The 24,694-nt window shown below is 34.0% G+C and overlaps 1 long non-coding RNA gene across 1 annotated transcript in view; it reads right to left on the reverse strand.

Annotated features, from left to right (window-relative positions):
- LOC141582672 (uncharacterized) overlaps positions 1-24,694 on the reverse strand; it is a 570,647-nt gene that overhangs the window by 252,255 nt on the left and 293,698 nt on the right. Inside the window, exon 2 of the long non-coding RNA XR_012515554.1 lies at positions 11,474-11,538. This is a non-coding gene — a long non-coding RNA (uncharacterized LOC141582672). The remainder of the gene's footprint in view (positions 1-11,473; positions 11,539-24,694) is intronic.

Genomic DNA, 24,694 nt, shown 5'->3' on the forward strand with positions numbered 1-24,694 from the left:
ATCTGTAGCACTGTAACTGTGGTATATAAACTACTCTTACCTTAAGAAGAAAGAATAAATGATGAGCCAATCAAAGTAATAACTATAACGACTTTTCATGACACAGACCTTACAATAATATACAAAGGGAAACAACAGAAAATTAAAAAACAGAGAAACAGTGTTATGACATAGAGTTTGTATTACTTTTTGCTCATTTGTTTATGCAAACAGTGTTAAGTTTTATCAGCTTAAAATAATGAGTTGTAAGATAGTATTGGCAAGCCTCATGGCAAAGAAAACACATACAAATGATACACATAAATAAAAAGCAATAAATTAAATCATATCTCCAGAGAAAATCACTTTCCCTAAATGGAAGACAGGAAGTAAAGAAGGAAGAGAAGACTACAAAATAGCCAGAAAAAAAAACAATAAGAAAATGGCAGGAGTAGGTTCTTACTTATCAATAATAACATTGAATGTAAATGAATTAAACCCTCCAATTTAAAGACATAGACCGGGTTAATAGATTTTTTTTTTTTTTTTTTTTTTTTTTTTTTAGAAAAAGCAAAACCAATTGATCTGTTACTTAGAAGAAACACATTTCACCTCTATAACACACATAGCCTGAAAATAAAGGTATGGAAAAATATATTTCATGCCATTAGAAACCAAAAAAGCAAGAGTAGCTATAGTAATATCAGACAAAATAGATTTTGAGGCAAAAACACTATGAAGAGACAAGGACAGACACTATATAATGACAGAGTGGTAAATTAAGTAAAATGATACAATAATTTTAAATATATATGTATCCAACACTGGAAAACCTAGATTTATAAATCAAATATTACTGGAACTAATGAGAGAGATATACCCTAATACAATAACAGTTGGACACTTCAACACCCCACTTACAGCACTGGACAGATCTTCCAGACAGAAAATCAACAAAGAGTGTTAGACTTAATCTACACTTTAGATCAAATGAACCTAATAGATATTTCAGTTACATTTTATCCAATGACTGAATAATACACATTATGTTCCTCAGCACATGGATTATTTTCAAGGATAGATCATATGTTGACTCAGAATCCAAGTCTAAAAACGTTCAAAAGGTTGAAATAATATCAAGCATCCTCTCTGACTACAATGGAATAAAACTATAAATGAATAAGTAGAACTTTGGAAACTGTAGAAACACATAGACATTAAACAATATGTTCTGAAATGACCAGGGCATCAATGAAGAAATTCAGAAGAAAATTACATTTTATGAAAAAAGTGATAATGAAACAAAACATACAAAAACTCATGGGATACAGCAATAACAAGAATAACAGGGTCATATATAATTGCCTACATAAAAACAGAATAAAATCTTTAAATACAAAATCTAACAATGCTTATTAAGGAACTAGAAAAGGAAGACCAAATCAAACCCAAAATTGTTAAAAGCAAATACACAGTAAAGATTAGATCAGAAAAAAAGAAACTGATTTGGAGAAAACAATTTAAAAGATAAACTGAAACACGTCAATAAATTGGAAAGTGTAGATGAAATAGGCAAGTCCCTAGACTCTTATAACCTACCAAAGCTGAACCAGGAAAAAATGCAAAACCTGAAAAACCAATAGCAAGTAATGAGATTGAAGCCATAATAAAAAAATTATCTCAGTAAACAAAAGCTGGAGACATGATCGTTTCACTGCTGAATTCTATCAAACATTTAAGAAAGAACTTCTACCAATCCTAAGAAAATTATTCTGAAAAATAGAGGAGAAGGCAATACTTCTCAATTCATTATATGGGGCCAGTATAACCTTGATACCAAAAGGAAACACATTAAAAAAAAAAAAAAAAGAAATATACAGGCAAATATCTCTGAATAATATTGATGCAAAATATGCAAAGTAATACTAGCAAACAGACTTCAACAACAAATTAAAAAGATCATTAATTATAACAAAGTGTGATTCATCTCTGAGATTCAGGAGTGGTTCAACATACACAAATCAACCAATGTGATTTATTATATCAACAGAATGCAGGACATGAAACATATGATCATTTCAATTGAGGCTGAAAAAGCATCTGATAATATTTAACATCTCTTTGTAATAAAACCCCTCAAAAACCTGGGTATAGCAGGAACATAAATCAATATAATAAAAGCCACATGTGAGAGATCTAGTATCATACTGAATGGGAAAACTTGAAAGACTTTTCTAAAACTAAGATGTGAAACACGACAAGGATGCCCTCTTTCACCACTGTTATTCAACATAGTACTGGAAGTCCTAGCAGGAGTAATCACACAACAGAAGCTAATGAAAGGCAACTAATTTGGAAAGAAGTCAAATTATGCTTGTTTACAGATGATAGGATCTTGTATTTGGACAAACCTAAAGACTTCACCAAAAAAAAAAAAAAAAAATCATAACTGATAAACAAATTCAGTAAAATTGTAGGATACAAAATCAGCATTAAAAAATCATTGACATTTCTATATGCCAACAGTGAGCAGCCTGAAAAGGAAATTTAAGAAGTAATTCCATTAAAAATAGCCACAAATACAATTTAATACCTAGGATTTAAGCAAGAAGTGCAAATACTCTACAACAAAAACTGTAAAATACTCATGAAAGAAGTTGAAAATTACACCTAAAAATGCAAAGACATTCCAGGTTCATGGATTGGAAGAATTAATATTGTTAAAATGTCCAAACTATACAAAGCAATGTATTAAATGGAATGTCTATCAAAATACCAATGACATTCTTCACAGAAATAGAAAAAATTTCTAAAATTTATATGAAACCATAAAAGTCCCAGAATTACCAAAGATATATTAAGCAAACAGAACAAAACTAAGGAATCATATTACCTGGCTTCAAATTTTACTACAGAGCTCTGTTAACCAAAACAACATGGTACCAGTATAAAAACAGACATGTAGCCCAGTGGAACAAAATAGAGAACCCCAAAAATCCACACACCTAGAGTGAACTCATTTTTGACAAAGATGCCAAGAGCATACACTGAGAAAAAGACAATTTGTTCAATAAATGATTCTGGGAAAACTGGATATCTATATGCAGAGGAATGAGACTAGAGCCCTATATCTTGCCATATACAAAAAACAAATCAAAGTGGATTAAAGATTTAAATGTAAGACCTGAAACTATAAAGCTGCTGTAAGAAAACATTGAGGAAACTCTTCAGGTCATTATATTGAGCAAAACTTTTTGAGTCATACCCCTCAAGCACAGGCAAACAAACAAAAGAGAACAAATGGGATCACATCAAGTCTGCACAGCAAAGGTAACAATTAAACTGAAGAGGCAACCCACAAAATGGGAGAAAATAGTTGCAATGTACCCATCTGACAAGACATTAATAATCAGAACATATAAGGAGCTCAAATAATTATATAGAAAAAAATCTGATAATCTGATCAGAAACCAAGAAAAGAAATTTGAATAAATATTTCTCAAAAGAAGACATACAAATATTCAACAACTAAACTGACATGGTTTGGAACTGTGTGCCCACCAAATCTGATGTTGAATTGTAATTCTCAGTGTTGGAGGTAGGCCCTGGTGGGAGGTGATTTGATCATAGGGGTGGTTTCTTATGAATCGTTTAGCACCATCCGCCTTGGTACTGACCTCACGATAGTGAGTTCTCACGAGATCTGGTTGCTTACAAGTATGTGGCACCTCCCGCCACCATTTTTCTTGCTCCTACTCCCACTGTGTGAGACAACTGGTCCACCTTTGCTTTTGTCATGATTGGAAGCGTCCTGAGGTCTTCCCAGAAGCAGATACCACTATACATCATGTAAAGCCTGTGGAACTGTGAGCCAACTAAATCTCTTTCCGTTATAAATTACCTAGTCTTAGGTATTTCTTTATAGCAGTGTGAGAACAGACTAATACAAATATGAAAATGTGCTTTACAAAAGAAGACATACACGAAACCAACAAACATATGAAAAAAATGCTCATCATCACTGTTCATTAGAGAAATGCAAATCAAAACCACATTGAGATACCACCTCACGCCAGTTAGAATGGCGATCATTAAAAAATCTGGAGACAACAGATGCTGGAGAGGATGTGGCGAAATAGGAACACTTTAACACTGTTGGTGGGAGTGTAAATTAGTTCAACCATTGTGGAAGACAGTGTGGTGCTTCCTTAAGGACCTAGAAATAGAAATTCTATTTGACCCAGCAATCCCATTACTGGGTATATAACCAAAGGATTATAAATCGTTCTACCGTAAGGACACATGCACACGAATGTTGACTGCAGCACTGTTTACAATAGCAAAGACCTGGAACCAAGCCAAATGCCCATCGGTGATAGACAGGGAAAATGTGGCACATATACACCATGGAATACTGTGCAGCCTTAAAAAACGATGAGTTCATGTCCTTTGTAGGGACATGGATGAAACTGGAAACCATCATTCTCAGCAAACTGACGCAAGAGCAGAAAATCAAACACCGCATGTTATCACTCATAGGTGGGTGTTGAACAATGAGAACACATGGACACAGGGAGGGGAGCATCACACACTGGGGTCTGTTGGGGGGAAATAGGGGAGGGACAGTGGGGGGGGGAGTTGGGGGAGAGATAGCATGGGGAGAAATGCCAGATACAGGTGATGGGGAGGAAGGCAACAAATCACGCTGCCATGTGTGTACCTATGCAACAATCTTGCATGTTATTCACATGTATCCCAAAACCTAAAATGCAATTTAAAAAAAAAGAAGAAGAGAAGGGAGATGGAAAAATAAAAGATGATGTATCTTAAAAAAAATGCATACCCTTTGGAGGTAAAAAGAAAAATAAAAAGAAGCAGTAGCAACAAGGCTTTCTGCAGAGGCAGGGAGATGTAAGGTTGGAAGCTTGAGGAAACTGAAGAATTTTGGAAGAGCCATTGTGGACATTGGAAAAAGTTGACTCAGTTTTAATAAATTATCTTTTGATACTAACCTACTTTCAATGGAGAGAGTTGAGGAAAAACTACTGGAGCTTCCAAAAGATGTGTCTCCTTAGTTTTCTGGGAGGGGATTTAGATGAATTTCTGTTGGTTTCTATTGTCTTGAAGCACTAAAGGTAACCTAGGCTCTTGTAAATCTGACACAAGGATTTCAAATACTCATCAGGCATCCCAACAAAGGAAATGCAGCAGGAGCAAAAAGCAAGGAACAAATGAAAATGGTGACAAGAGGAAACGGGAGGGAACCTAGCAACCAGCAAATAACATCATCCACATTCATCCTATGTAGTCACTGGTGGCTTAATAGGAAAGCAAAGAAAGCTAGGTTTGATGAGGCTTTTTTTTTTTTTTTGGCATAATAGAATGTCTTTGAGGATTTAGGAAACAATGTGTGCAGAGAGTTTTGTGTTCTGTCATCAACAAAAGCATGAGATTAATGGAATTGACTCTTCTTTCTCATGTATGACAATATATTCATCACTATTTGCTTGTATCCTGAGACCTGAGGAGAACAGCTCCTTCTCGTTGCCCTGCCAATCCTTCTCAAGCAGGAGAAGAGTTCAGGCACTACTTTGTGTTTGATTGTTATACTTCCTATTGAAGCTGACCAAAATAGAAAATCTACCCATTCGTGGCAGTAAATGTCAACAATGTGAACAACTCCAGAACTGAGAATAAGACTGATATTCAAGTGTCTAAATGCAAGTGATGGGAGCCTCAAAAGTTGTGTTTGATAAATGTAATGACTAAAAAAAAAAGTGTTTTTGTGATACAAGTCTTGAGTTATATAAAGAAGGCTTAGACTCAGTCATTACTTTTACTTAACCCAGTTCGTAAGAAAGTACAAAATTCTACTCAATCAATTAAGTGAGAATTCATTATAACATCCAAGTCCACCGTAATCAATATGTCTGCTCTATGTAGCTTAATTATTCATATATACTGTACAAGTGAAAACTGATGGCAAAGCTTTGCAAGTCAAAACTGATGTCCAAGGAGGATAAAAACGTATTCTTTGGGTGGCTTTGAGGGTTGAAGTTGGAAAGGGAAAAATAGGGCTGCTAGACATTAAAATGAAAAGAAAAAGTATAATAGGTAAATATTCTGACTTTGGCTACAATGACATTTGGTAAAAAAAAAAAAAAAAAAGAAAGAAAGAAAGAAAAGAAAAGGTACTCAATTTTAGTGCTCATCAGAAAAATGCAAATCAGAGCTACAATAATATACCATTTCATCTCAGTTAAAAAAGCTTATATCCAAAAGGCAAGTAATAACAAATGCGGGTGAAGATGTGGAGAAAAGGGAGCGCTCATACACTGTTGTTGGGAATGTAAGATAGTACAACCACTAAAGAGAATGGTTTAGAGGTTCCTCAATAAACTTAAAATAGAGCTGTCATATAATCCAGCAATCCCACTCCTGGGTATGTAACCCAAATAAATAAATTGGTATATCAGAGATCTATCTGCACTCAGATGTTTGTTGCAGGACTGGTTATAGTAGCTAAGATTTGGAAGCAACCTAAGTGTTCATCAACATACTAAAGGTTAAAGTAAATGTAGTACATATACACAGTGGAGAACTATTCAAGAGTAAAAAGTATGAGATCCTGCCATTAGCAAAGACATGGATGGAACTGGAGATCATTATGCTAAGTAAAATAAGCCAGGCACAGACAGACATCACATATTCTCACTTAATTGTGCTATCTAAAAATCAAATTTCAATCATAATTGAACTCATGAAGACAGAGATAAAAGGATTGTTACCAGAGTCTGCAAAAGGTAGTGAGGGGATGGGGGAAGGTGAGGGTGGTTAATGGGTCCAAAAAACATAGTTACAAAGAATGATTAATACTTAGTGTTTGAAAGTGTAATGGGATGAGTATAGTCAATAATAATGTAATTGTACTTTTAAAATTAAGTAAGAATATAATTGGATTATTTGTTACTAAAAGATAAATGTTTGAGGGGTTGGATATCCCTTTCTCTGTGATGTGATTTTTATGCATTGCATGCCTATATCAAAACATCTATGTATCATAAATGTGTGCACCTACTTTTACCCACAATAGTTACATAGTTAAATAAAACTTGATTGAACAAAAGTCAAATGGAAGTTTATATTATGCCAACTAGCAAAACTGATACCAATTATGCTATAGGTAGTTGTCATTTTAACTATTTTCTTCCTAGTAAACTATGACTGAAAGTGATTTAATGGAAGAAATAATATTATTTAATAATTATGCATGAATTAATCATTATTAATATAGTTGAGATATATGTTAATACATTATATAATACTTTCTTATACTGTGTTGACTTGAAGCAGTTTTTATATGGGTAGGTTTACGGTGGGATTAAAAGCCATAATACCATAAATTATATAATTTCACAACACTGAATGTGCCCAATGAACGATTGCCAACTAAATGTTTGTTCTGTCCATTCAGTATCTTTTGAGAATATATATATTGTATCTTATGCCTCATATAATAGGCAAATGCTTTACTGCTTTCAAAGCAAAGCAAACAATTTCATTTCTAGAGTAGTCATGGAGATCCGAAAGCATATATAAACAAGACTGAAAATGATTATCCTAGTCAGAGACTTTAATTATAAAAAACAGAATATTCAAGCTTGCTTATGAGTTGAAGTTATTGCAAGGACAAAGAAAATGGTATTCAAAGATTATAACCAGATTTCCAATTCGACTATAAGTGTGATTCTTACACCATTTTCTAGGTTCATGCTCTCTTTTTTCTGTATATGTGCAATCAACTCATCTCTCTGTAAACAAGCTTTCTGAATAGGGATCTTAATTTTGATTTCACTGATGGTTTAGTGTTATCACAGGTACCATTTGTGGCACACATCTGTTTGATCTTACAACCCAAGTTTAGGTGTCCTACACCTTTTAACTAGTTCAGTCTGTGCCTAAAGTCCAAAATTCCTGAAGAAAAAACAATCATATTTTTCCAGTGCAGGTCAGATGGATGGTCCTGGTACAATTGTTATGGTCTAAACACAGAATTACATGCTGGAATACCCTAGCCCTTCTGGTATGTTACCATATCAAATAATCTAAGAATAAGATGTATACAAAAAAAGCTAATGGGCAACTTTAAGGTAACCTTATCTAGTATATGGAAATGGTTGGCATCTATACAAGGTATACATTCTCTCCATTTTCTCTAGTATAAATTGCAAGCATTCAATGCTAACCTCTCATTTTAACTCATGGGTAAATTTTAATACAAAAATACCAAAATTAAATTTATTTGTACATGTTTATGTATGTATATGAATATATGTGTGTGAGAGAGAGAGTGTGTGTGTGTGTGTGTGTGCGCGCGCGTGTGTGTGTGTATAATTTTCCTTAAATGCTCTGTATTTATTTTTGGAAAACCTGACGAAAATTGAATGTGGTATTTGAAATATAAATGCAGACACTATTTGGAAAACAATCCTTACAAAATATGTATCTGGAGTAAGCGCCACATTTCTGATATCTGATTATTAGCAGTCTCTTAAAAGATTCGTAACTTTAGATAGATAGATTGCTTTTCTCTCTTGCATTTACCTACATGTAACTGAATTTTCTACAGATGTACTGGTAACGAATTTACAAGGGGGTATAGATAAACATGAATCAGAAATACATGCTAGTTTAACACTATGGAAGACATGTTTTTGAAATCCTAAATAATAACTTATCCGGAATATCTCAGCTTAGCAATGACTATGAAACATTTAGTAGCTTGGAGGCTGAGTGCTGTGTATCTGCCTATTCTTCGCTGTGGAGGAGTGGAGGGAGTGTAGGATTAAACATCTATAATACTTCATGCCCTTCCCCACCCCTGTGCTTCTGTTCATGCTAATTTCTTTCTCTGGAGTTACCACTAGGTTTCTTATTCAAGGTCCTTTACAAACTCAATTCGTCATGAATTCTTCTCCCAAATTCCTGTACACAAGCATTTTTTAGTAACATTACCTATAATTCATCTTATAACACTAGCTTATATAGTATGTTTCATTTCATTTCATATGGCTGTCTTCTTTTCCAACAATATTTAACTTCTTCTAAGCCTGAAATCAATCTCTCTCTCTCTCTCTCTCTCTCACACACACACACACACACACACAAACACACAGTTTCCATTTCTCATTCCTTTCTCTCTTTTATGCATTAGAAAGCTAATAAAAACAAATATTTACTGTTTCTGTGTATGTTTTAGGTGTCAGAAAATGTAATTTACATGTTTTATCACAAATGAATGTTAAATACTAATTTAATAAAATTGATTTTAGTACATAATAATGTACCATGTTCTTACTTGACACAAATTGAATTCTCTTCTAACTACATGTCTTATACTGAATTATGCCCTCCCGAAAATTAAAAGCCCTAAATTCTGATACTACTGTATTTGGAGATAGAGCCTTTAAGGAGGTAAAAATGGTTACATGAGGTCATAAAAATGGGGCCCTTATTCAATAAGAGTTATGCCATTATAAGAAAAGAAAGAAACATATTTAGAGTATGCTAGCGCAGAGGAAAGGCCATGTGAAGAAACAATAAGAAGGTGGTCATCTACAGGTCATGAAAACAGTCTTACGGAGAAACCAAGTCTGCAGACAACCCGATCTAGGAATTAAAATCCAACACTTTATAACACTTTTATATAGACAATTTCTTATTTCTTGGGTTAAGATAGCTTAAGTTTTAATTAATAACACCATTATTAATGGTACAAGTTCAAGAAAGTACATTTGAAATACCCACTCATCTCTGCAATATAGCTTATTATTTTTTGTGTAGACAAAAAGAAAAATACCTGCTGATATTCAGTAGAACATCAATGAATGTATAAGCAGAAGAGTTGAAGCTTCTGTGTATATTTATATTCAAGCCCAGGAACATAGTTGTTTTTTTTTTTTTTTAAGGATTTTCATATTCAGTTCAAAATACCCATTCACTGTCATTAGGGCTGTAACACAACAACAACAATATTAGTTGTTTCTGTACTACCACAGAGAATGCAGTCTACCTGTCACTCTGGTGAACAATTAGTTTTTGGACTGGAAGATTCACCTCAGCTCTTCCTTGTTGTGTTGTGGAGTGTTTTTGTCAAATACCTATATTATTTATATTTATCATATGTTGATAATAAATTTATTTAGAAAATTGTTCTATATGTGAAAAAAGAAAAAATCTGTAAAAAATTAAGTAGATGACTCATAAAATGTCCAGACATTTGAGATCTAAAAATTACTTATGTGTGTGTTATATAGAAACATACACACATACATATTGCACTTGTGTCACATAAGTAGATTAAGAGTCACATTCATTACACCTAGATACACTACTTTAATGGGATTGATCAAACAAACAAGCAATCCTGTCAAATAACTATACATAGAGAGAGGGAAACAGGCAGGGACGGAGAGAGAAAGAAAGAGAGCACCAAGAAAAAAATTAATTTCATTCATTACTAAATTTAGTTGAACGGTTTGAACTGATGATACATGTAGACACAACTTCTATGCAATAATTTGGAGCCTGTTACTACTGTATAGAAATATAACTTGGAGGCCATTATTATTGCCCTGTAGCATGGATATAAAAATTATGCAGGTGACATTCAACTTTCCAAGAAGGTAGGCATAACCTTGACACTTTTCTGCTGACTTTCTAAGTTGTAGAAGTTGTTTGGTGACAGTCACATTTCTTCTGTGAGTGCTGCATTTGAAGATTGCATTGTCCTTCAACATGACTAAGAATATTGGACAGTGATTGAATGTCGTCTAGTGCTTATTAATATGCATGTTGTCATTTGTCATCTCAGTCATCAATGACACTTTGTCATTTATGTTACTGTAAGCATTATATCGACTCTGAGTTGCTGGATTTCAGAACTTTCTCTTGCTTGTAAACTCATCAGAAATACAGGAAATCATCTTCAAGAAGACTTGTTAATAAAAAAAGAGATGTGTTTAGCATTGTTTATATAATGCTTTATTTGAATACCTATAGAAAAGAATTAACAAAGTCATTATAAACAAAGAAAAAATATGACGAATTGTCATTTTTGTCTTGTTAATGGATTGTGTCTAATTATACTGTTTATCGTGTAAAAAAGTTGAATCTTCTTTGTGAAAGTTAACTAAAAATAATTTTCTTAAATAATACTTCAATATAAAAGAGCTTTCATACCCATTTGTCTACTTTGTTATCATCAAAATATCTATTTGAATAATAATAGGCAGGTAATAACATCCCTATGTAAGTAGGAAAACTGAGGCTTACATAGCTTTAATGATTCGCCTGAGAACACATTTTTTTAAAAGTGAAAACTGACAACAGATCTCAGACTTCCAAATCTTCCACCTGATGTTTCTCTTCTAATATATAGTATATTAAGATGATGCTTAATAGACTATACCCTCATTCCTCTTCTTAAGAAAACATTGATTTTTTTTTTTTTTTTTTTTTTTTTTTTTTTTTTTTTTTTTTTTTTTTTTTTTTGGTGTTCTGCCTCCAGCATATAATCATGTGTTTCAGGGAAAGCTAACCTGATCTCTACTTCCAGATAGTAGATAACATTTAGTTCAATTCATTCATGGTCATTTCAGCTTTCTTACCAGTGATTGGATTAAGAAGAATCATGAGACCAAAAACATATGTGTGAAGTCCTCTAAAGGACATTTTGGATTGTTTTCCTCTATCCTTAGAAAAAAAAAAGGTATTTCCATGTCTGAACTGATTATCAGAAGCTCTACAGCCATCTTGCTATGTGACAGCATGAAAACAACATCTGAAGGAATTCAAACTTAAAAATTATAGAGAAGTGAGAGTAGAGTCCTCAGATACTACTCTTGAAAGCTGTCTTATTATTTAATTTTGTCGTATAATGATAGATTTTGATATTAAAACCAGTTTGAGAAAAAGAATGAAGTTTACATTCAAAACATACTGATAAAAGAAAATTTGACCCAATGGTATTTTTCCCAGTAATAATAATAATTACTGAGTGTTCCCAGCATTGTTTTGAAATACCACTAAGGAACAGTAATAACAGCAATAAAATGCAAAACTACAAAGATCATTAGAAAAAACATACCATCAACATTTCACACACTGTTTTCCACTGAAAATATTTTGACAAAAGGGAGGTTATGTCCAAGTTAGATACAGTTTAGAAAAAAAATATGTTTAAAAACCTTAACAGGTTCCTTAACTAAATATGTCTTGGAGCCATGCTAAACTACATCATAGATTTCTAAATGAAGCTTTAGTTTGCATTTGAAAAATTTATTCTATCACAGAATTGTGTATGTATATGTGCACGCACACGTGTGTGTGTCATGTTATGGAATGGTGTTTCCTGAAACATGCTTTAGGGGGAAAAAAAGAGATTACAAGATTTCAGAAAGAGGATGGGAATCTTCAGCATTTTCAGGGCACTTTGTAGAAGATTTGAGATTAATACCTTGAACTGCTGACCTGCTGGCTAATATTATTTTACTTATACCATTCAGACTTTTTATTAAGCAACCAAAAATACATGGTTTATTATAAAAATATGAAGTATTAATTACACATATTTGATGACAATGAAATGATGACATGTGAGAGGATATTCTTTCATAGAAAGCTAAAGGTTTAAACATAGATACAGGAAAACATGCTAGAAAGGTTATAAATTTGAAATCAGACAGAACTGGGCATTTATTTTATGGATGAATAATACTTTACATATTTTGGGGATACATATGATACTCCGTTACATGCATAGAATGTGTAATTATCAAGTCAAAATATAAGAGGTGCTGTCATCTTAAGTATTTGTTTGTATGGGTTGGGAACAATTTGAGTCCTCTCTTTCAGCTACTTTGAAATATGCAATACATTATTGTTAATTCTAGTCACCCTAATATTCTATATGACATTATGACAAATTCCTTATATGTAATTGTATGTTTGTATGATTAACCAACCTCTGGTCATATCTCTTCACCCCATCCAAATATCCTTCCCAGCCTCTGGCATCTCTTCATTCGATTTACTTCCATGAGATCAACTTTTCTAGCTTCCACATATAAATGAGAATATCCAATATTGGTCTTTCTGTCTCCAACTTGCTTCAGTTAACATAATGACCTCCAGTTTCACCACGTTGTTACAAGTGATGTTATTTTATTCTTTTTATGATTGAATGGTATTCCATTGTGCATATATGCCACATTTTCTTTATTCATTTGACCACTGATGAATATTTATTTATTCAATAGACTTGCTATTGTAAATAGTGCTGCAATATGCATGAGAGTGCAGGTACCCCTTTGATATACTGATGTATTTTCCTTTGGATCAACATTTAGTAGTGAGATTGATCGATCATATGGTAATTTTATTTCATTTTCTTGAGAAATCTTCATACTGTTCTCCCTAATGGCTAATTCACATTCCCAACAACAGTGTATAAGTGTTCCCTTTGCTCCACATCCTTCTCATCATGCTATTTTTGGTATTTTAGTAATAGCCATGCTAAATAGGGTAAAATGATATCTCATTTTAGTTTTCATTTGAATTTCCTGATGATTGGTGATGTTGAGTATTTTTTTCACATATCTGTTGGCTGATTGTCTTCTTTTGAGAAATGTCGGTTCATAACTTCTTCCTACTTGTTTCATACTGCTGAGTTGTTTAAATTCTGTATATTCTCAATTTTAGTCCCTTATGATATGGTTTGCAGATACTTTCTCCCATTCTACAGGTTGTCTCTTCACACTGTTGATTGTTTCCTTTGCAGTACAGAAGCCTTTTAGTTTAATATAGTACCATTTGTCTATGATTTTGTCTGTGCTTTTGAGGTCCTAGCCATAAAATAATTTACAAGACCAATGCCCTAAAGTGTTTTCTCTATGTTTTCTTTCAGAAATTTTATAGTTTTGAGACTTACATCCAAATATTTACTTTGTCTAGATTTGATTTTTGGATATGTTTGTGTCCTCTTTGATTTCCTTCATCACTGTGTTGTAGTTTTCCTTGTGACTTGGGTATTTATTAGCCCTAGTTCTCTCCTTTCCCAATAGTGTAATCCTGTGAAAGTAATTTAAGCTTTTAACCTCAAAACATCAGTTTCTTAATCTATAAAATGGGATTGGCAGAACATCATTTCTACAGGAATATTATAGATGTTAATATACCTGAGATAAATATAGTTAACTATTATCTATCTATCTATCTATCCATCCTACATATTGGCTTCGACTACCTTGTTCATGAAGATGAAAAGATGTGGCTTCATTTATCATATGCTTAGGAAATCTCATATTCTCAAGATTTCTGTGAATTCTTCAGGGACTAAAATATTTGTGGTTATCCCTAACTCTGAATTCTTATTATCTCTGGTTTATATCATTAATCAGCTACTGCAGTGTTTTTCTGCTATATGTCAAATATCTCTGTAGGATACTCTACCCTCATTACCTGTCAGAAAAACATAGACTGGAGAAATTTGGGCTGTAGTGTATTTTATTCAAGTTTTGACACAGTGCAATGTGGATGTGCTCTATATTTTTTTAAAGATAGGGTCTCACTATGTCACCAAGGCTGGAGTGCAATGACATGATTATAGTTCAAATTATATATATATTAGAGACAGGGTCTTGATTTGTTGCTCAGGCTGTTTTCAAACTTTAATTTCAAGTGATCTGCCCACACCAGCCTCCCATAATGTTGGGATTACAGGTGTGAGCCACCATGCCCATCCTGTATGTGCTCTTTAATGATCATTTTCCCATGTCACTTCTCTACCTCAAGGCACTCCTAATATCATCACTCCTATTTTCCTTATCATCTCCTCCAATTCACACATACAAAGTACTTCCCTCAGTTTAACATGGTGAGCAACTTAACTCTCTAATTTCTGTTGTTTTGTATCCTCCGAAGAGTCCAAGGGTGTTAAAAATCAGGGTTCTATTTTAGGTCCTAATATTTATCAGCAAAGAAAAACAAACAAACAAAAAACAGATGAACTGATAAAAGCTTAGAAATTCCTATAATTTTCTCCTTACTATCCCTCAGTCTCTGTATGGGATGTACTCCCCCTCTGATATAATATATGGCACTTTCCTATGATGGTGTAAACAGCAGCATGTAATTTTGTATTATGATTAACTAACTACTTTTAATTTAACTGTCATTTCATGTAGTATATTTTCAAGTAAACATTAATTTTTCACTCTGGCTTGAAATTTAATAGCTATATGTCAATTAGCTTCATTTTTACTTTTAAGAAAACAAAATAATTTCAGTTTAAATATCTATGGCATGCATATTTGAAAATTTATTCGAAAATTCATCAATGTAGAGTGCCAGTATGTGTCACTCAGTAATCTAATTGCCTAAATAAAAGAGAATTCCAAAAACAAACATAAAATAAAAAATAAAAATATCATTCTAACTTGAAGATTTAAGTCAACTTCATATATATTTGATTAAGTATCATTCACTGCTAGTATTTAATATATACTTTACCAACTCTTTGAACAAATATTAGAAATATTCTTGTGAAAAATGAAGAGATCCATTAATTCTTCCAACTTAGACTTTCACTGTTTACTAACATGGAAAATCAGGAAACAGAATTATTCTTGTAAAACCACTATTAAACAGAAATAAATTATCTATGAAAAGCCAGATTGTAAGTCACCAGACATGAGAAAAAGAAGGACACTGATCACTTAGAGATGAAAAACAAATGTGTCAAGCCTTATAATTGACTCACCTTGTTGCCTAGAGTGATTCCAAATAACAGTACAAATAAGGGGAATCCAGGCATATAGCAGAACACTCTTTCTGATTTTAGGAAATAGATCTGAGAGTAGGGGAAGACTAAAGCAACTATAATTCCAAAAACAGAGTACCGAAGAGACAGCTTCAGAGAGAGAATTAAAGAGATCATCAGAAGGTCTTCCTAAGTGTTCACATGACTTGGTAAGCATATGTATATTTTAAAAAGTACCTAACGCCAGGGAATGAGCATTCTAAAAGACTTAGCAATAATAATGCCCAGCACTCACAGAAGTCTTAGAATGGTACATCTTCCCATGACATTGAAAAAGAAAACAAAAGTATTTTAGCCTCAGTAGTGAAGAATAATTAATCTCAGATTGAGCATTGCTCTGATACCAACATTGAAAGGACATAGTATTTCCAAGAAACTTAATTGAATCTCAGAACAATCTCAGGAATGAATGTAAGAATACAAAATATGTAGCACCCTACAGAATAGTAAGAGAGCAGAGGAATTTTGTGTGGAGAGAGAGATGGTATCTAAAAACTCTCTGTGTTTACTGCTGAATTTTGGTGTGAAACTAAAGCTGCTCTAAATTGCAAAGTTTACTAATTATTGTTTTTAAAAAGAAAAAGCTGTAATGGCTGTACGGATATCAGACAAATAGTTCTTTAGTTTACTTGTGATGTTATCATCTGGCTTTGGTATCAGGGTGTATGTGTCCATGAACTTATCCATTTCTTCTAGATTTTCCAATTTATGTCCATAGAGGGGTTTATGGTATTCTCTGATGGTTTTTATTTTTTTTTCTATTTCTGTGGGGTCAGTGGTGATATCCGCCTTATAACTTCTGCTTGTGTCTATTTGATTCTTCTTTCTTTTCTTCTTTATGAGTCTAGCTAGCTATCTATTTTATTATTATTATTTTTTTCTAAAAACCCACTCCTGGATTTGATTTTTTAAGGTATATATATATATATATATATAAAATCTCCTTCATTTTTGCTGTGATCTTGGTTAACTCTTGACTTCTGCTAGCCTTGGAGTTTGTTTGCTCTTGGATCTTTAGCTCTTTAAGTTGTGATGTTACTTAAGGTCTTTCTAGCTTTCTGATGTGGGCATTTAGTGCTATAAATTTCCCTCAACACTTCTTTAGCTGCATCTCAGAGATTCTGATATGTTGTCTCTTTGTTCTCATAAGTTTCAAATACCTTAACTTATAACTTAATTTCTTATTTATTCAGGAGTCGTTCAGAAGCAGGTTGTTCAATTTCCATGTAGTTGTGTGGTATTGAGTGAATTTCTTAGTGACAAGTTCTAGTCTGATTGTGTTTTGGTCTGAGAAATTGTTATTATTTCAGTTCTTCTACATTTGATGAGAAGTGTTTTACTTCTGATTATATGATCAAATTTTGAATAAATGCCATGTAGCAATGAGAAGAATGTATACTCTGTTGCTTTGGAGTGGAGAGTTCTGTAGATGCCTATCAGGTCTGCATGATTCAGAGCTGAGTTCAGGTCCTGAATATCTTTGTTGATTTTTTGTTTTGATGATCTAATATTATCAGTGGGGTGTTGAAGTGTCCCAGTATTATTCGGTGGGAGTCTAAGTCTCTTTATGGATATCTAATAGCTTGCTTTATGAATTTGGGTGCTTCTGCATTGAGTGCATAGATATTTACATAGTTACCTCTTCTTGCTAAATTCAATCCTTTACCATTTTGTAATGCCCTTCTTTGTCTTATTTGATCTTTTTTGGTTTAAAGTCTTTTTTTTTTTTTTTTTTTTTTCCCAGAAACTAGGATTGCAGCCCATGCTTTTTTCTCTTTTCCATTTTCTTGGTAATTTTTCCTCCATCCCTTTATTTTGAGTCTATTTGTGTCTTTGCACGTGAGATGGGTCTCTTGAACACAGCATACTGATGGATCTTGACTCTATTTGGCTTGCCATTCTATGTTTTTTAATTGGGGCATTTATCCCATTTACATTTACGGTTAATATTGTTATGTGTGAATGTGATCTTGTCATCATGGTTCTAGCTGGTTATTTTGCAGTCTTGTTTATGTGGTTGCTTCCTACTGTCACTGGTCTGTGAATTTCAGTGAGTTTTTGTGGTGTCTGGTAACAGTTTTTGCTTTCCATATTTAGTGCTTCCTTCAGGAGCTCTCATAAGGAAGACCTGGTGGTGATGAATTCCCTCAGCATTTGCTTGTTTAAAAAGTATCTTATTTCTCCTCCACTTATAAAGCTTAGCTTGGACAGATATGAAATTATGGGTTGGAAATCATTTTTTTCCAGAATGTTGAATATTGGTCCCCAATCTCCTCTGGCTTGTGGGGTGTCTACTGGAAGATTTGCTGTTAGCCTAGCTGGTTTCCCTTTGCAGGTGACCTGACCTTTCCCTTGGCTGCCCTTAACATTTTCCTTTCATTTTGACCTTGGACAATCTGAGGATTATGTGTCTTGGGGTGGATCTTCTTGTGGAGCATCTTACTGGGCCTCTCTGGATTTTCTTAATTTGAATGTTGGCCTGTCTTTTTAGGTTAGGGAAGTTCTTGATGATATCCTGAAGTATGTTTTCCAACCTGGTTCCTTCCTCTCTCTTTCTGGTACCCCAATCAGTTGTAGGTTCAGTCTTTTTATATAGTCCCATATTTCTTGGAGTTTTTTTTTTTTTCACAAATTTTTACTATTTTTTCTCTATTTTGTCTGCCTGTCTTATTTCAGAAAAGTAGTCTTAAAACTCTGGCATTTTTTCCTCTAGTTGTTATATTCTGCTATTGATTCTTGCGATTGTATTGAGAAGGACTCATCTTGTGTTTTTCAGTTCCATCAGGTTAGTTATGCTCCTCCCTAAGCCAGCTATTCTAGTTATCAGTCCCTGTATTGTTTTATCATGATTCTTAGCTTCTTTGCATTGGGTTACATTGTGCTCCTTTAGCTCAGAGAGTTCATTATTACTCACCTTCTGAAGGCTACTTCTGTCAATTCAGCCATTTCAGCCTCAGCCCAGTTCTGTGCTCATGTTATACAGGTGTTGCAGTCATTTCATGGAGAAGAGGCACTCTGGCTTTTTGCGTTTCAGCATTTTTGCATTGATTCTTTCACATCTTTGTGGACTTACCTACTTTCAATTTTTGAGATTGCTGGGCATTTAATGGGGTCTTCATTTGTTGTTGTTGCTGTTGTTTCTGTTGCTTTCTGTTTGTTTTTCTTTAACAGGCCACTTTCTGTAGGGCTGCTGTTGTTTGTTGTGGGATTGCTCCAGACACTAGCTTCTTTGTTTTTTTCCCTTACATGGAGGTACCACCAGGGAAGGTTGTGAAACAGCAAACACGGCAGCCTGCTCCTTCCTCTGGGAAATCCATCTCAGTGTTGGAACTGACCTGTTGCCAGCGGAGATGGTCCTGCATGAGGTGTCTGGAGACCCCTGTTGGGAGGTCTCACCCAGTCAGAGGGACAAGATGAGGGACCTGCTTAAAGAAGCAGTCTGACTGCTTTTTAGTAGAGCAGGTGTGCTGCATTGGGGGTAACTCTTTCTCAACCAGATTGCCTGGACTCTTCCAGAGCCAGTAGGCTGGAAAATCTAAGTCAACTGAACTGCAGAGATGTCAGCTGCCCCTCCCCACAGGGGTTCTGTCCCATGGAGATCAGAGTTCTGTCCCTATAAACCCATCGAACCCCAAACAAGACACGACCCAGCTTAGCTTCCGTGCTGGAGCTCCATTAGGCTGCTATGGCACCTGAAAGCTGCCCTATTGGACTTGCACGGAGAGGTCCCAAAACAAGCCGGGGAAGCAGAGGAGTGGGAAAGGGAAGGCCAGAAAATAAGGGGGCATTTGGGAAGCCTTGTGAAACGCGGCGTAAAGTGGGAAAAGAGTGTAAAACCAAAATACTACAGCCCCCTGTCTCCCCATGTGGTCTCAAATCCAATCCTTAAGACAGAACCGACCTTGCTTAACTTCCAAGCTGGGGCGCCCTCAGGCTGCTATGGCACACTGAGGCTGTCGGGACAGATAGACACGGGTACAGCAGATGGGAAAGGAGTTCTAGTGAGTCAGGGGGTGGTTGGGAAGTGTTGCAACAAGAGGGGAAAAGCAGGAAAGGAGCAGAAACCTAAAAGCCTCCTGCCCTCGGTCTCCTAAGGCAGTCCTCCATCCAAGCTACAGCCAGGCTGGACCCTGCTTAGCTTATGGGCTGGAGCGCCCTCAGGCTGCAATGTCGCCTGAGGGCTGCTGAGAGGAACACCCATGGGAGGTTGTGGATTGCGGTGTAAGCGCAGGCTGGGAAAAGAGGGGACCAGAGAGTCAGGAGGCAGTTGGGAAGCATTGTGATAAGAAGAAAGTGGGAAGGGAGAGGGAAGCCAAAAGCTTCCAGCCCCCAGTTCCTCCGGTTGGTCTTCCATCCAAGCCCCAGCCAGAATCAAACCTGCTTAGCTTCAAGGGTGGGTGGCCCTCAGGCTCCTATGGCACCCAGGAGCTGCCCCAACAGATTCCCACAGAAAGGTCCTGGGCCTGGAGTGGCGCAGGTGGGTGGGAAATGAGGGGCCTGAGAGTCAAAGGCAGGTTCAAAGAGTTTTGGCAAGCAGAAGTGGAATTTCAAAGGTTCAAGAATAACTAAAAACAAGAACATCATTGGCAGACGCAGACTCCCAAATTTAAAATTTACTACAAACAACAGTAACCAACACTGATTTTCAAGTTCTTTGATAGCATATTAAGTAATATACAGTTACATGAAATGGAATTGAAAGTCCAAAAAACAAACCAATAAATGGTCAGTTGTTTTGAAACAAAGGTACCCCCATAAAACTTAATATAATTTTTTTTTTGTTAAATTTGAAACAAATAGTGGTGGGATAACTGTCTCTTACCCTGGTGAGAAAATAAAATCAAAACTCTGCTTCCCAACACATACAATAAATAACTCAAAATTAATCGAAGATCTATATGTAAGGGTTGAAATTATAAAATTCTTAGAAGGAAACAGATGAAAATGTACATGACCTTGAGTTAAGCAACTCTTAATTTTAATGACAGCAAAATCACTAGCAAATAAAGAAAAAATAATCATTAAATTACTCTTTTGCTCTAAAGGATACCATCAAAAATGTGAAAAAACAATATTCAAAATAAACAAAAAGTTTGCAAATCATATATGTGATACGGGACTTATATTTACATTATATAAATGCCATTTAGAAAGAATACAATAAAAAGGCAAATAATATGATTTAAAAGAGGCAAAGGATGGATATTGGCATTTCTCCAAGGAAGCTATACAAATGTTCAGTAAGCATACAAAAATAGTCAACATTATTAGTCATTAGGAAAATGAAAATCAAATATACAATGTGATGCGATTTTACAGATATTAGGATGGCTATATTGAAGAGACAAGTGTCAGGGATAAGTGGAACTATCCTTATACTCTTGGTGGGAATAAAGAGGTTCAGGCAATTTCTCAAAGAGTCCAGTCTGGCAGCTACTCCAAATGTTAAACATTTAAATATATGATCCAGCAATTTCACTATGAACTATATATTTAAGATAAATGAAAACATGCATCCATACAAATCAAATGATAAATGGATGAAGAATTGTGATATATCCATATAATCAACAATAAAAGGAAATTAAGTACTGAACATACTACAACATAGAATAAACTTGAAAACTTAATGTTAAGTGAAAGAAGCTTGTCAAAAATATAGCACAGTGTATATTTCTGTTTTTATCAAATGTCCAGAACATGTAAATCTAGATAGTAAAAATAATATATTAGTTATTTTCTGGAACTGGCCTTGGGGGTATTAGGGAGACCTGATATGGGTAATTGCTAATGAGTAATGAATTATGAAAATATTCTAAATTGATTATAGTGATGGCTGATCAACTATAAATATACTAAAATCCATGAAATCATACACTTTAAAAAGATAAAGTATTTGGCATATAAATATATAGCAGTAAAACTGTCATACAAAATTTTAAAAGAAGTTAAGAAAAATGTGTTGAGCAGTCCTCAATGCTCAATTTAAGTATTAGCTTTCACTGACATTTTCTACAGCATTGAACTTTTATTCTTAAGGATATGAGAGCTTAAAGGAACTCTAGCAATGATGTATTCTAATCACTTTTTAAATAGAAGGGGATCTGAGCTGAAGAATTGGAAAGTGCCTGCTTCAAACAGCCGAGGCGGCCAAGGAAAAAAATCCAAGACAGTATATACAACAACAACAAAAAGGTTTACATAAAAAATTACAGGTTAGTAGTGTGAGGGGTTTGATACTGTACAACATATAGCATAGTTCAGCAGGTATTTATTCAATACTTAATAGCTGCTATATACTCCAATTGTTGGTGGGGTAGAGAAATAAATACAGTATGTCCTTTGTACTTACAAAGTGTTGTGTCAACTCAGAAATCTTAGGATGATGCTTTGGCACATTTTAAGTTTAAGTGCTTGTGAAACAACCAAAGAGAGATATCAACTAGATCTGACTCTGTAGTGAGAGTTATCACAAGAAAAAGAGATTTGTCAGTCATCAGCATCGAAAATAGTATTAAAATGATGGGAAAATAAAGGATGCACTGCAGAACAGCATGTAGAATGAGAATATGGCAAAGCACACAAATCTGGCAGAAGTCATTGTTTAAAGAGCAATCAGTAGATGAATGTACTACAATGATTATTTATACAGAAAGACAATTGAAAAAATAAAATGCACGTACAAAAACCTTAATTGGAAAAATAAATGAATAAACATGTGTAATGAAATACTTGTACAGCACGAGTCAGAAAGGAAAAGGCTAAAGTAAAATTACCTATAAAAGAGATTAATTGATATAAAGTCTCTGGAGCCCATATGGTATCTTACTATTCAGTGAATAGGATGTAAACTTACATCCAAGGAGGCTGCAAAATGAAAACAAAACTTTAAGACTGTTAAAATCTAATATTGCAAGATTCAGAAAATAAGCAAAGAATGTCTTTGAGGAATCTTATGAGTGTGCTACCTTGAGAAATGCAATCATTTGAGAAACTATTTTAAATTTCTAACAATAAAGAAAACAGTCTTATTAGATTACTCCAGACCTAAACTTATAGTTATTTTCTTTGAAGCAACTTCTATTCCTAATCTTTCCAGTTATCAGTAATGTGGCTATAACTCAGATTTTGTCTACGTATTGGTTTAGATTTTTGGTAGCTTGATCCTGTTTTAGGATGTTATCATTCTAAGTCCTTATGAACATATTTTGATTATTAATAAAGTTTCAAGTGCAATTAAATATTAGCATTCTTTGAGTTGGATAATCAGATGAACAGAAGGATATTTGTTTCTGAATTTAGATTCATTTATTTAATAAGAATTAGCATTTAAAATTTTATTAGAATAAGCTTTTAATGCCCTTCATTATTTATCAAGGAGTAAGTTATATTCATGGCTCCAAACATTTGATATATTCAAATTTAATTTTAACAATTGAGTATTTTTATTTTTATAATTATTTGCCTAGATGTACACTCTTTCTACAGAATATATATTGGGAAATAATTCTGAAAACAGCAATTGAGTGCTCGAGAACTAATAGTTCAGTTGTTTCAAAGATCTGTTTTAAATTTGTTACACATTGGAAGTTAATCCTTCAGAAATATTCATCTAGATAGAGGCTACTAGATGTCAGGACTCATGCTTATTGCAAGGGACCCTCATTTATAGAAAAAGGAAAGATTATAGGCATTATTTATCACTTAATGTCTCTTCATTTTTAATGCATAATAAAAATCAACTACATATTTTACTTATTTGGGTTTTCAGAGTTCTAGTCCTAAGTCTGTGATGCCCCAGACCCGTATTACTGAGTCCTAGGTTACAGTCTTTGGATAATAACTTTCCATAATTTAATTAAAATCTAGGGAATTGCTTTATTGCTAAATCACCTTAATTTTATTACTCTAGTTCTCCAGTTTGTTACATTGTTTACCAAATAATGCAATAAAGCAATGGAAGTTCATTACTGTGTTCTATAAATAATACGGTGAAAGTGAAATAGAGCAATAAAAATGATCAATAGAAAAATAATTTAATTATAAATGCCAGTATACTTTCAATATTTAGGCACTTTGCCTTTGTAAAGGAAGCAGTTTTTTTTTCTTAAATATATGTGATTGTTAGAAATTAGACAGAAGGTTATGTACTGAAATTTAAAGCATATACATTTCTTTGGTTGAAAAAATATATTAAATACATTTTTTTAAGTATTAGTAGAATTTTTCTATGAACACAAAATTAGTGAACACATTCCATTCTTTATCTTAATAAACTTTGGCTCATTGGAGTACTGTGGGTATATGTTATGCATTTAAAATTGTATAATTATGAATGACTGTAGTAGTTTGATGATGTGCAATGGATACTAAAACTGCACCTCCAGAAATAATTTGGATCATAGTAACTTAGAAGATAAAAAAAAGAACTTACAGTTTTGCACAAAGCAGAGCTGGAATTAATCTGCCCATTGGTATATGGCATTTAAGTAGTCAATATATACACATATATATATACATAAATATAATATTATGTAATTGTATATGTATATATTTATACATACACACAATCTATATATTTATATATAAGCAGCAAAGATTTTTTTTTCTTTGAGACAGGGTCTCACTGTGTCATTCAGGCTGGAGTGTAGTAGCATGGTCTCAGCTAACTGCAATCTCTGTTTCCTGGGCTCAGGTGATCCTCCCACCTCAGCCTTCCATGTAGCTGGGACTACAGACATGTGCCACACCATGCCTGGCTAATTTTTGTAATTTTTTTGTAGAGATAGAGTTTTGCCATTTTGCCCAGGCTAGTCTTGAACTCTTAGGCTCAAG

This window comes from Saimiri boliviensis, chromosome X (genome assembly GCF_048565385.1).
Source record: "Saimiri boliviensis isolate mSaiBol1 chromosome X, mSaiBol1.pri, whole genome shotgun sequence".
NCBI lineage: Eukaryota > Metazoa > Chordata > Mammalia > Primates > Cebidae > Saimiri > Saimiri boliviensis.